The sequence below is a fragment of the Macaca fascicularis genome, chromosome 1 (genome assembly GCF_037993035.2).
Source record: "Macaca fascicularis isolate 582-1 chromosome 1, T2T-MFA8v1.1".
NCBI classification, from domain to species: domain Eukaryota; kingdom Metazoa; phylum Chordata; class Mammalia; order Primates; family Cercopithecidae; genus Macaca; species Macaca fascicularis.
The window spans coordinates 43,009,732-43,023,004 of record NC_088375.1 but is presented as its reverse complement, the minus strand read 5'-3'; the positions used below and the strand labels follow the sequence as shown (position 1 = coordinate 43,023,004).

The 13,273-nt window shown below is 37.8% G+C and overlaps 1 long non-coding RNA gene across 1 annotated transcript in view; it reads right to left on the bottom strand.

The window, feature by feature from the left end:
* LOC135968542 (uncharacterized) overlaps positions 1-13,055 on the bottom strand; it is a 41,801-nt gene extending 28,746 nt beyond the window's left edge. Inside the window, exon 1 of the long non-coding RNA XR_010583403.2 lies at positions 12,944-13,055. This is a non-coding gene — a long non-coding RNA (uncharacterized lncRNA). The remainder of the gene's footprint in view (positions 1-12,943) is intronic.
* Between the last annotated feature and the right edge of the window lie 218 nt (positions 13,056-13,273).

Below are 13,273 nucleotides of genomic sequence, written 5' to 3'. Positions count from 1 at the left end.
GTTTCACCATGTTGCCCAGGCTGGTCTCGAATTCCTGGGCTCAAACAATCCTCCCACCTTAGCCTCCCAAACTTCTGGGATTATAGGCATGAGCCACTGCACCCGGCCTAAAGCTGTATTTGAATAAAATTAACTTTGCAAACTAGGAAACAGCCTATCTGGAATTTAATACAGTCATGTGATGCATAACACCATTTCAGTCAATGATGGGCCATACATATGACTGTGGTCTCATAAAATTATAATGGAACTGAAAAATTCTTAAGGTCTAGTGACATTCTAGCCATGGTAACCTCCTGTCACATAGTATTACCTGTTCAATGTTTAGATAGTTTAGGTACACAAGTATTTACCATTGTGTTACAACTGCCTACAGAACTCAGTACTGTAACATGCTGTACAGGTTTGCACCCTACCAGCAATAGGCCATACCATATGCCCTAGGTGTATAGTAGGGCATCTAGTACACCATCTAGGAGACCCATCTGTGGTACACCATTCACAGTTAAGGATTACACTATCAGGTAAGTTCACCTACTCAAATGCCTAGGGTCACCCTAAACCTATCATATCTTTATATCACCAGCTCTGAGCATATAGTTGAAATAGGTATACCCAGAATTTCTCAGAATCTGCACATTAGTTCCCTGAACTGTGGTGGACAAATAAAAATTCTTTGAACTCCTACTACTAAGACAAACATTACTTCCACCATCAAAGACTTGTAAATGCAGGGGTGGTGCATCTGTCATCCTCATTTCCTTTACCTCTTTGATCAGTGGAGCAGGCAGATGGAACTTACAGAATACAAGTAGATGATTATAAATTTAATCAAGCGGTGACTCTAATTGTACCTGCTATTCTAGATGCAGTCACTTTACTTAAGTAAACCAAAATCGTCCCTAGTTCGTGACATGTAGCTATTCCTCAGGAAAATGCTTTTTCCTTTTTATCAGTATGCAGACACCAAAATCCTTTCTGGGAGGGGTACCAATAAATCTTCATCATCTTTCTCACTTATGCCAACCTGCCGGCTCTGTGCTAAAATTTAATCCATGCATCCCTTGATAACACCATCTCATATCTCACTGACCCCCTGTATGACAAAGAGAAGTGTACTATTCTATATGCTTTGGTAATACAATGTATATAAGAAGAAGAACAAGAATTGTAAGATAATATCATGATTTGTAACTTCAGTTTCTGGGAGGTCAATGATCTGGGACAAGTTGAGGTAGCGTCCCCAAAATGAGGGTACGGTTGCTAACTTTGAACCTTTTCTCACTGAAAAAGAAGTCAACAATTTTATGAATCTCTTTGGATTTGGGAGGCAACATTCCTATGTATGTGCTGGCTGCTCTGGTCTATTTGCTGGATGACCTAAAAAAATTGCTAACTTTGACTAGGGGTACTCCTAATCAATCAAGGGCTTTCTGTCTGGTTTGAACCATAGCTCAAGCAGCTCTGCTACTTAACCTTTATGACCCATCAGGACAGATAGCACTTAAAATATCAAATGAAACAATGAGGAAGTTAAATAGAGCTCATAGCAAGTCATGTGAAAGCCCCTAGGGCTTTGGATAGAAGCCATGCCCTTTTCAGCAAGTAATTATTCTTCTTGTGAGTAACACCTTGCTACTGGACTCTGACAGAGACTAATAAACAGATCATGGGACACCAGCTGACCATTGTGAATGGTTATCTCAGGTGCTTCACCATTAACTCAGTACACCCTGTAGCATATGATTAGCAAATGGAAGTGTTTTTCTACAGGCCAAAGCACAAACACAAACTTTTGCTCATTCTGAAAGCATAAATTTCATGAGCAAGTGGTTCATACTTCTGGCATATCTGCTTCCGACCTAATACCACCCCTCCTCAGCCCACAGTTACAACTTCAGGAGAGTGGTCTACAAGTCATGGACTACAACAGAAACGTCTTGAACGGCATCTAGAGAAGGCTCTGTGGGATATTCTGGTACCCTTTGAAAGGTTTGCTGAAATGTTTCACACCCATTTAGGCATGCTTCTGAGGGACTATGAAAAAGAGAAACCTCCCTGTGAGTAGAAACTTGAGAGCTCCTTTGTCCAATTTGCTTGTAAATAGCAATGGCTTGAGGTTAAATATATACAGGTTCATAGGAATGTGCTAATGGTTTGGTCAGATATTCAGATATTTGGAAGGAATGAGATGGAAGGATTGGAAGTAAGGTTTGGAGAAATGTATATAACTCTCCGAATGGACCCAGGTTGTGAGGATACAGGAGTGCTCACCGAAAGACCTAAGAAACAAGGATATTCCCCAACCCCGTGTGACCCAGGTATTGTCCTGCCTTCTCCTTCTTGCAGTTATTTCCCTAACCCCAGATGGTTGCCTCTCACATGTGTACTGATCATCACTTAAAGACTCAAGGGGATCCCTCTAGAGATCTCTGAAGTGCTCTCTTTGTGGAGTCCTTCTTATTTACTACTCCTCTCTGAAAATTTTAGAAGTCATGACTTCCCCAAACTCCGGTCTCCATCTCTTACACTCAGCAAGATGACCAGAGAAATCCCTACCCTCACTGTCAAACCTCTTGCAGATAGGAATCTAGTACAATCTTAGCACTTGTCTTATTTTCTTTCTCTCAAAGGTCACAGTCCTTCACTGCCTGTTGTCCAACACCTGAAACCATTAATTCGTATCATTTCTCTGGTGCTTTGTTGTTTCAAGCAGAGTGGTAAATCCAAACTCTGTCACTCCATCTTGACTGGAAGAAGGGTGCAGCTTCATTTTTAATGTGTGCCTGGAATTCCATTGATGGATGTACCCTGCTGGACTATATGTACTTGGTAGGACAAACCATGCCTTGTTGACTGTTATACCCAAAGTCTGAGGTATGATGGAATTTGACATATAGCAACATTTAATAAATATTAACTGAATAAATTAATATTGAAGCTGTTTCTATTTATTTTTTAGTATAAGAACATTAATAAACAGATATTTTTGTACAAATCTTTATCGGAATTCTATAGTAGTCATTTCTTGATGATACATGTTGGTAAGCATAAATATTGGCTCAAAGAGAAGGCAGATTTTAAGGCATTAATGTTTACTTCCAAATTGACCAAATGTAATCAACTTACATCTTCATTAGCTAATAAGCTTTTCATGAGTGCTTATTTCTCTATATACCTGACTCAACTGGATAATCCACTTACAAAATATTTCTTAATTTCATAGGTTTTAAAGAAGTTGTCTTATATTAGTTGTTACTTTGATTTCTTTGACACTATTGAAGTTTATCATATTTGTGTTTTTGTTTTCATTTGTAGTCCTTGAGCAATTCTATTGTTCAAATATTGTGTGAATTGTCTCTTAATCAAGTAGATAATGGGAACTTTTAACCTCTACAACATTCATCTTATATTCAGCACTACATCCAAAGCTTAGAGAGATATTTGGTTTTTATCACCCCTTTTCTACTGTCATGTTTAAAACAGCTCAAAGCCAGAGAGCTCATTTGCTACTATAAAGAATGGACAGTATGTTCAAAGGATCCAGCAGTTTGGCAGAATCAAAAAGCAAAGAGGCAAAGAAAAGAACTGTAATTAAAAGCACTTTCACAGGTCAAAAGTGTAAGCTCATTAATGTTTTACCGAGCAGATGGCATTAATGAGTAGCCAAAGATGCATGCTCATTATTATTGTCCCCATCATTGTTCCTTTGACATAAATGGCTCAGTAGATGTGAGATGCTTACCCAGATGATGAGATTCAATAATTAACATGGTACCTGGTCCCTTTTCCTACAGAAATACTAAATAGGGGCAATAAAGGAAAATGCATAAAATTAGAATAAGAAACATTCACACCTTATTAAAGAGATAACTTACCTCAGCATTATTTATAGTTACAAAAACACTGGAAATTTCTAATAATACAGTAAATGATTAACTAAATTATGGGACGACCTCTAACTAAAGATATATGCTGTCATTAAAATACTATTTTTCTGCAAAATTGTTAGCAACATGGGAAAATGTTCATAACATGTTAATTTTGTTTAAAAAAGCCAATTGTGTATGCATTACAATCTCAATTACATAAAATACATACAATTATAAATATATGTGTATGTAAAGGACTACCGATTGTAGAAAACACTAAAATATTAACTTTATCTTTGTGTAGGATGGTAATGAGTGTTTGTCTTTGTTTTCTTCCTTTTACTTTTCTAACATATTCCACATATTACTTTTCTAACTGGAGAAAAACATCACCAGAGACTACTTTTTTAAAGAGAGAATTATATATCAAAGGGTAGTTTGATCACAGTAGTTACCTCTGTGAAGGGTGGCAAGACTGGGAACTTGCTTTGTCTGTACTATCAGAATACTTTAAAGCAAGAATATGCTCATCTATTACTTACATGATGAAAATCATTTATTTTTTAACAAGGAGAATTGTGGATTATATTTTGGATATTTTCTTTATTCTGTTCCTTCATATTTAATATTCAAGTGTAAGGCTCCATTATAACTTTGGATTTAATATAGTGAAAAGCAGTCTCCTTAGTATTAGAGAAAAACCTTGATTTTTAGGCCAGGTCTACCACTTACTAACTGTGTGACCTTGGGCTAGTCACTTAACCTCTCTGTGCCCCAAAATTGTCATATATAAAATATTAAATTGATATTTTCCCACCCATCAACATGATTCTGATAATTCTTATAATTTATATGAATGCTTGTGAGCTGTAAAAATGCTCCCCCAATGCAAGGTGTCATTTGGCAGTAACAAAAATGCACTGCCACTGAACAGAAAGGACACTTTTCAAAAGTTGTTTAACTTTACCTTCTGAACAAGGGAAATTCAAAAAGTGAGGGAGCAGAGAATTTAAAGAAGCAGGATGAGGGAAGCATGAAATTGGAAAGAAGTAAACTCCCGTCACAAAAAAAAAAAAAAAAAAAAAAAAAGGAAAAATAAAAGCTAATCTCTCTCTCTCTCAATCTGAAGAAACTAAAAGTTCAGAAAAGTAACTTGTAGGATATTCTCATGGAACTAGATAAGAACCCAGACTTCCAATGTCTGACACACTGAAAGTACCAAATTCATGTTAATATACTAGATTTCAGCAAGTCTTCTTGAAAATTCCATACAGGACAGCTCAACACCACTAGGCAGACATTAACTCGCTGGAGGAATGACCAACCCCATGCTCAGAACAAAGTGGGGACTCCAGCTTCTCTCCACACCAGCCCGACATCTACTTACTGACATGTGCTCCTGTTACTGCAGATGAACTGCCCAAGCTCCTGGGCGGTCCTGGTTGCCCTGGCATAGTTATCAATGGTACCTTCATTTCACGCTCAAATACGCCCTGGTCTGGATCACAAAGCACATGTGATTTATAGGTATATATCTTATATATTTTAACCTATCAATAAGCAGTAGAGGGGATAGGTGGGTACCAAGACAGATCAACCTGCTTACGGTCAGCACCAAGTCCTGAGTGCGATGAGCACTGTGTCAATAACTGCCAGCTCCCTTCAGCTGCCAAGGAATCATTTTAACCCTGGGATATGAACTAAAAAATGCCCCAGTGGAAGGAGCCAGTAGCTCATGGTCCATGTTTCACCTTAGAGTTCTCACACCCTCTCCTCTCACTAGCCAGGGCTCACAAAGATGATTCCCCATCTCCACCATTACCTAGCTCTTAGCCCTCAGACCTTGGCTTCCACTGATGGACATTTTGAGTCCGATTTGCTGCAACATCTTGATATATCTAACATCAATTATCACCTTGCCTCCAAACCAGCTCTGTCCTCAGATTTCCGCCATCCTATGAATGAAGCCATCTGTTACCCAGACCCAGGCTGCAGGGTCCTCTTGCACCTCTTCTGTGGCTCACCCCACCGCCTTCATCTCAGCCAGCTGCTCAGGTGTGTCAGTCACCAACCAACTTCAGATCTCTCTGACTGGGAGATTCTAGAGACCTCTGCCCCTGGTCCCTGCAGAAGCTGTATTTGGAAAATCTTTCTAACAAGTACTGTTACAATTACACCACTCCCTTTCCAGCACATGTATCCTCTAGAGTTCATGCCTCCTCAAAAAAGCCTTCCCAACTCCTGCAGAAAGGCATTCTTCCCTCCTCTGGATAGCCATCAAACCTCTGATCTGTAGCATGAGCTCAGCATTTTTACCACAGCCTACTGTTGTCTCTTCTCTTAGTTAGAGGATGGTATTTCTGAGGGCTAGGGTCCTATCTCAGACATTTAAAAAAATCTCCCGCAAATCTAATGTAGAGCTTGATGTTAAGTGTTTTCCCTGTTTGGTAAGTTGAAGCACAACCAAATTAGACGATGTGTCCACTGAGAGAGCTTCAGTTACAAAACTAGGATCAAAATGCAGGCCTCTGAGAATGTCTCTTCAATCTTCCTTATAAAAGCTGTAGAAATATTCACTAGATTAGTCACATACTCTAATTAATTTCATTAAACCTCTCTGAGCAGAAAAGATTCTCTGTAATCAATATATCTGAACGAATAGTTTCAAAGATGAAAAAAAAGTGATTCATTTGCCCTAGGCAACACAGCTAGACTTTTTGATCTTCTGGAGTATATTTTTTATTTAAATATGTCTTCATTCTGGAAATATTATCTACATTTGTAATTGCTTAAAGGACAAATGGGTATAAGTTGCCTGAAAGAAATTAACATTTTTGACATTCAATATATCCATGAATAGTATGTCATTTAGTTCCTCTTATTTTGAAACATTCATTCAGGAAGCCTTTTGGTAAAGCAGGAAGAGAACTAGTCACTGAATATAATGTATTCCAGTCTGTCTAACACATAGCACCATCTAAATCTAATACCTTGTCCTTCAAGCATTTGTGTTTTGCTTTTTCCATGTCCCCTTCAAACTAAATTGTGATCTTCATGAGAGCAGGAATATTGCCTATCTGCTTCTTCAACAACAACAACAACAATGCTTGGTGTTTGGGTGGTGAAATTTAGTTTCACTGGGTATTTGTTTCCTCACAGCTAAATTTAAAACACTGATGAACTCCAAGTTTTCTCTTAGATTCAAAAATCCTATTATTTATGTAATTTAATGAGAAGCATAAAAGAGAAGGTTAGCCTGGGCACAGTGGCTCATGCCTATAATCCCAGCACTTTGGCAGACCAAGGTGGGTGGATCATTTGAGGTCAGGAGTTCGAAACCAGCCTGGCCAACATGGTGAAACCCCGTCTCCACCAAAAATACAAAAATTAGCCAGGTGGTAGTGGTGCATGCCTGTAATCCCAGTTACTCAGGAGGCTGAGACAAGAGAATCACTTGAGCCTCAGAGGTGGAGGTTTCAGTGAGCCAAGATCAGGACACTGCACTCCAGTCTGGGGGAGAGAGCGAGACCCTGTCTTTAAAAAAAAAAACAACTGGCTCATTTGGAGTTCATAGTAACGAAAAATATCCTCAATTAAGGCAGCAGCTGTTCTAGTTAATTGGTTATATTCCATGAAATGAAATCTTTATTTTTCATGTTTAAATCACAAAGCAATATAACCAAGCAATCTTAGCCATATAATGCAGTTTAGCTATTTATGTTGTTACTTCTAGACTTTGCAAGGCTAGACCAGATTCTTTTAATGCCTAAGATACTTTAAAAGTCTCAGCTACTCAGGAGGCTGAGGTGGGAGGATCCCTTGAGGCCAGGAGTTTGAGGCCAGTTTGCTATGATTGTGCCTGTGAAAAACCACTGCATTCCAGCCTGGACACTTAATAAGACCCTATCTCTTTTTTTAAAAAAAAGTTATTTTCTTCCTCTTCAAGTTTATTGAGGTCTTAACAGACCAAGGTAATTTTACTAAATGGTCTACAGTAGTTTGTAGTTTTGAATTATCTCCTTTTATAAAATCCTTTTTGTCGTTCAATTCTCAATCATTCTTACCATTTGCAAAAGTAAAACTTTAAAGTTAGAGATAATAAATGATTATTTGCATTGTAAAAGACTTCATAATTCCCCTCCTCCAAGAAAAGTACTTGTAAAATTCAGCTAACTAGCAAGCTATCTTAAAACCTTTAAGAATTCCATTTATAAAAAAGATAATCAATTTTAAACATAGCAATTCAATGAAATTAAAAAACCAATCTAACCACACTTTTGTTTCAAGCAAGAAGCTGCAAATGCTGTCCTACATTTATAAAATGGAAAATATATCATTAGGAAAAATGTAAGAACAGGTTATCAAAAGGGTGATTTTTGAGGGTGATTCTTTATGAAAAGAAGGAATAAATGATGAACAGGAGCCGTTCTAGATTCACAAAGAATGCCAACTTAAATTTATTCATTTTTTTGATAGGAGTACCCACTAAACTGAAAGATCAAAAGAATACTATAGTCATGGAAGGATCTAAATTTCAGTATTTCTGGATAACCTTACTGAAAGCATAGTGAAATGTGAGCTGATAATCACAGTTAGCTGACTTTATCATTGAACGCCAAGAATGCCAATCAATACACTGATGCCAATTTAAAGGGGCTTGATACCATGTTCTGTCTTTATCCTTGTATTATGGGGGCTTGGAGATAAATGACATACTAAAGAATGAGTGTGTAACAAGAAGTTATGTGGAATAGCAAAGTCATAAGATAACAAAGTAGCTATCCAAAATGAATTCAATAGAACCAAAGCAGGCAGTTAATTTTACATGAAAATTATGTGGGTAACCAGTCATCAGGAATCTGCAAATTAAAGCAATGAGATAATAACACTATACACATCTTTAAAATGTCTAAAATTGACAGGACTTAACTAGAACTGGAGATATGGAAAGCTAGAACTCTGCACATTACTAGTAAGCATACAAATGGTACAACCACTTTGAAAAATTATTTGGCAGTATGGTCTAAGCAAAACATATTTACCCCATGACCCAGCAATTCCACTCCTGAGTATACAACCACCAGATATGAGTGCCTGTTTCCAAAAGGCATGTACTAGAATAGTTGTGGTAGCTTTATTTTTAAAAGTCAAACAGTTGAACGAATAAATAAATTGTGGTATAATTCATACTATGGAATGCTACCTAGTAATAAAAAAGTGATTTTCAGCCTCACTCAGCTATATGAACAGAGTCACAGATGCACACATGAGAATTGGAATTGTACAATTTTATTTTTATGAAGTTCAAAACAGGCAAAATTAATCTACAGTGATAGAGATCAGAACAGTGGTTACATTTGTAGGATATTGACTATGAAGGAAGGTGAAACCACCTTTTAGGGTGGTAGAAAAACTCTCTATATTGCTCTGGGTGGTGGTCAAATGGATGTTTACATATGTAGAAATTCTTTGATCAGTGCACTTCAGATTACTGCCTGTTACTCTATGTAAATTATCCTTCAAGATTATATATATACACATATGTATGTAAATATGCATGTATGTATATGTATATATGAATAAGTTAAAAACTGCATTCAGATTCAAATAAACAATTCTATTGGCTAGAGGAGAAGAACCTAAACTGCTACACAAATGAAAATATTAATGAGTTTCAGTTGTCTACCTACATGACATGAGTAAATGGCAAGGATAACAGCTAATAAGATCTTAGTATTCATAAAAATGTGGTGTCAAGAACTACTCTATTGGGCCTTCTCTGTAGTATTTAGACCACACCTCGGGTATTATGGTTATTTCTTTCTGCAAAGCTTTAACATCACAAATTGGTATGCTTCTAGAGAAAAATAACCATATGTTGAACATCTGAAGCAAGTCTGAAAAAGCTAACTAAGGCTTTTCAGCCTGGGGAGGAAAAAAAATGATTCAGAGGGGAACCAGATTTATCCTATGTATACTCAGAAGGCTGAAGTAGAATTAATAAGTAAAAGTCGCAAGCAGGTTGATTTTGATTTACTATAAGGAAGAAATTTCTAAATTATAAAGCTTCCATCAAATTGCTGCAAGAGGCAATAAGTTGATCAAACAATGACCAGACATATGCCTATGTATGTCAAGAAGGTACCTTTCTCACCCAGTCGGTTAAATAAGAAGCCCTCTAATAATCCTGTTAATTCTGTTACTCCATTATTTTCCCAATCAACATCAGTTTATGTAACAGGAAAATTTGGCAGGAATATAGGAAATCCACAAGCAGCTTATTCTGTGCAGAAAGTCACTGATCATATCTTTCCACCCAAACAAGAGAGGCCTCTGTCCTATGGCTACAGACTTAATCACCATTGAAAGCCTTCATTACTTAGAAGAGCTTTCCAAAGTAGATAAAGCACATTTCTGAGGATGATAAAATAGAAGGGGCGTCTCTTGACAATGATTTACCTGATTGCCCATAATTTAAACTATAACCATCTTTATATAAATTGTTTTCTTTTTTGGTTTATTTCCTCAATCTATATACCATAATGTAGATTATAACTGAAAGGGTAAGATATGTTTTATTGCTCTCATCATAATTGGGCAGAATGTACTCCAGAATCATTGGAACAATTTAAATGTCACTAGCAACATATAAATATATGTATTTTTCTTATAACTCTATTAACATTGGGTTTTGTCATTGTAATTAATTTGTTTCTAACTTTTTTATTTTTTTTATTTTTTTATTTTTTTTTTGAGACGGAGTCTCGCTCTGTCGCCCAGGCTGGAGTGCTGTGGCCGGATCTCAGCTCACTGCAAGCTCCGCCCCCCGGGTTCCCGCCATTCTCCTGCCTCAGCCTCCCGAGTAGCCGGGACTACAGGCGCCCACCACCTCGCCCGGCTAGTTTTTTTTTTTTTTTTTTTGTATTTTTTAGTAGAGACGGGGTTTCACCGTGTTAGCCAGGATGGTCTCAATCTCCTGACCTCGTGATCCGCCCGTCTCGGCCTCCCAAAGTGCTGGGATTACAGGCTTGAGCCACCGCGCCTGGCTGTTTCTAACTTAATAAGCAATAATAGAGCTCTGAGTTGTTTCAACTAACATTTATTTAATTATTAGTGAAGCCACACACTTGAAAGTATTGAAAGACTGGAAAAAATGCAATAAGCAATCCCGTAGTAATCCCATAATGTTCATTTTTCATTGCACAGATTGCATCTGTTTGAGCCAAATTGTTTACTGCTTAGACAGGGATTTCCTCTGTTCTCACAAGCCAAGTGGTTCCACAGGATGGGAAACCATCTTTCCTTGACATTAGGTAAACATTACATTTCGGTCTTACTGCCTCATCATTATGCTGCTGTACTTTGTCGCAGGACCAATTTTTCCATCCATGGTTATAGCAACAGCAAATTTCATTACATAGGTCCACAGTGGACAGCACTCCCGTAAAGACTTCAGAGAATGCTAATGTGCCAATGCATACCAAAGAGAACATTGTTACAAACCAAATTGTTAACAGTGGTTGCGTCCATTGATAGGATTGGGTGTAACTTTTTTCTTTTGCTAGTCTGTATTTTCTAATTTTTCAACAGTGAACATGGAGTACTTGTACAAATTTGTTTAAGTTATCTTGATCGGAACAGTGACAAGTGGGAGGAATATGAACAGAAAAAAAGTGAGAAAAGATTTTATCTCTAAACTATATTCTCTTTGTTGATTTTTTTAAAGGAAAGAAACAGTTCCCATTATAGGCACCATTGATGCATAAACTGTTACAAGCCATAGATCAAGGTGATGCAAAAAGTGTGGAAGTGGAGTTCCACAAAGACTTTGGGTTGTATTGCTGTAAAGGCACCTGCTTTTCTCAGGCAGAAGTAGAGAAGAGAAGGAGAAGACATATCTATAATAAACCACTTCAAAGTCAATGAATATTGGATTTTATGCAACCATTTTTCTATTTCTGTCCTGAATGGCTTGAACACCAAGTTCATTGTCTATTACCAGGAAATACTCACATGTAATGGGACAAAAGGCAGGCAGAGAATCATGAGCACTTTGACCTCATTGTAGGCCACTTAATAATCTTTCTATATTTACATGTTCATATATAATTAAGCTTCAAGGGAAGGTATAACTGAGGAAAAAAAATCCAGAAATGGTCAGTGGGTTATTCTCCCTAAGTTTTGACAAGGCATTATAGCTCCCAAAGCCCAAACAAGACCCAAGGAATATGTGTGCTTCCCGTTGCGAAACACACAAGGTACAGGCTCTTCCCCACTTCCTTAATCCTTCCTCATGTACTTGCAACCAAGCCAGAATGCTGGATGAGGGGGCAATTCCAATGCACTTTTGTTCTATAATAGCAGAAATATCATTTTTTACTAATGCACACAAGGGCATAATTATTAGGGTGTACCTCTTTTTAAAAATAGAGCTAAAATTACTTTTAACTGTAATTACTTCAGCAAAAAATCTGACGCCTCAATTCAAAGTTCAAAATGTACATTTAAAAATATTCACAGTGCTTTTTATAAAGCCATTTAACCTTAAATGTAGCACAAAATACTCTTTAAGGAAAACAGTAGATATTGGAAACATAGACTAATGAAATCAGGGGGATTCAGATACCTCTTAGAAAATTATACACAGAGGGTGAAAATTTGAAAACAAAAATACCTTTTAGAAAAACGTTAAAAGAAACCTAATTAATAAAGTTCCACAAAGATGACCTTCAATTGAGGTACATTTTCAAAATCTATTCAAGTTGTAAAGCTTCTCATATAGAGGCCTTGGGACATCATGTCAGACATTCATCAGGTCCCAGGGCTCAAGATGTAAAAAATAAAAAAAGGGAAGTGTGCCAACCTGTGTCTGGAAGGTTAGGTGGTGAAGTCTTATAAAGAGAGATGAGGTTCAGGCCAGGTGCTGTGGCTCACACCTGTAATCCCAGCACTTTGGGAGGTGGAGGCGGGTGGATCACCTAAGGTCAGGAATTCAAGACCAGCCTGGTCAACGTGGGGAAACTCCATCCCTACCAAAAATTCAAAAATTAGCTGGGTGTGGTAGTACATACCTATAATGCCAGCTACCCAGGAGGCTGAGGTGGGAAAATCGCTTGAACCCAGGAGGCTGAGGCTGTAGTGAGTCAAGATCATGCCACTGCACTCCAGCCTGGGTGTCAGAGTGAGACTCTGTCTCAGAAACAATAAAAACAAAGAGACAAGGTTCAACAGAGAACCAGCAGACTAGAATAGACTAGAAATTCGCTAGAGGAGAGAAATGTGCAGGCAGAGCCAAGGTCTCCGCTGAGCACAGCAGGGCAGGGCGCCTGTGCCTGCAGCAAAGACAAAGTGAGCCAGCAAAGTCCAAGGGCAAAAGCTGGAGATGGCTAACTGGCTGGTGT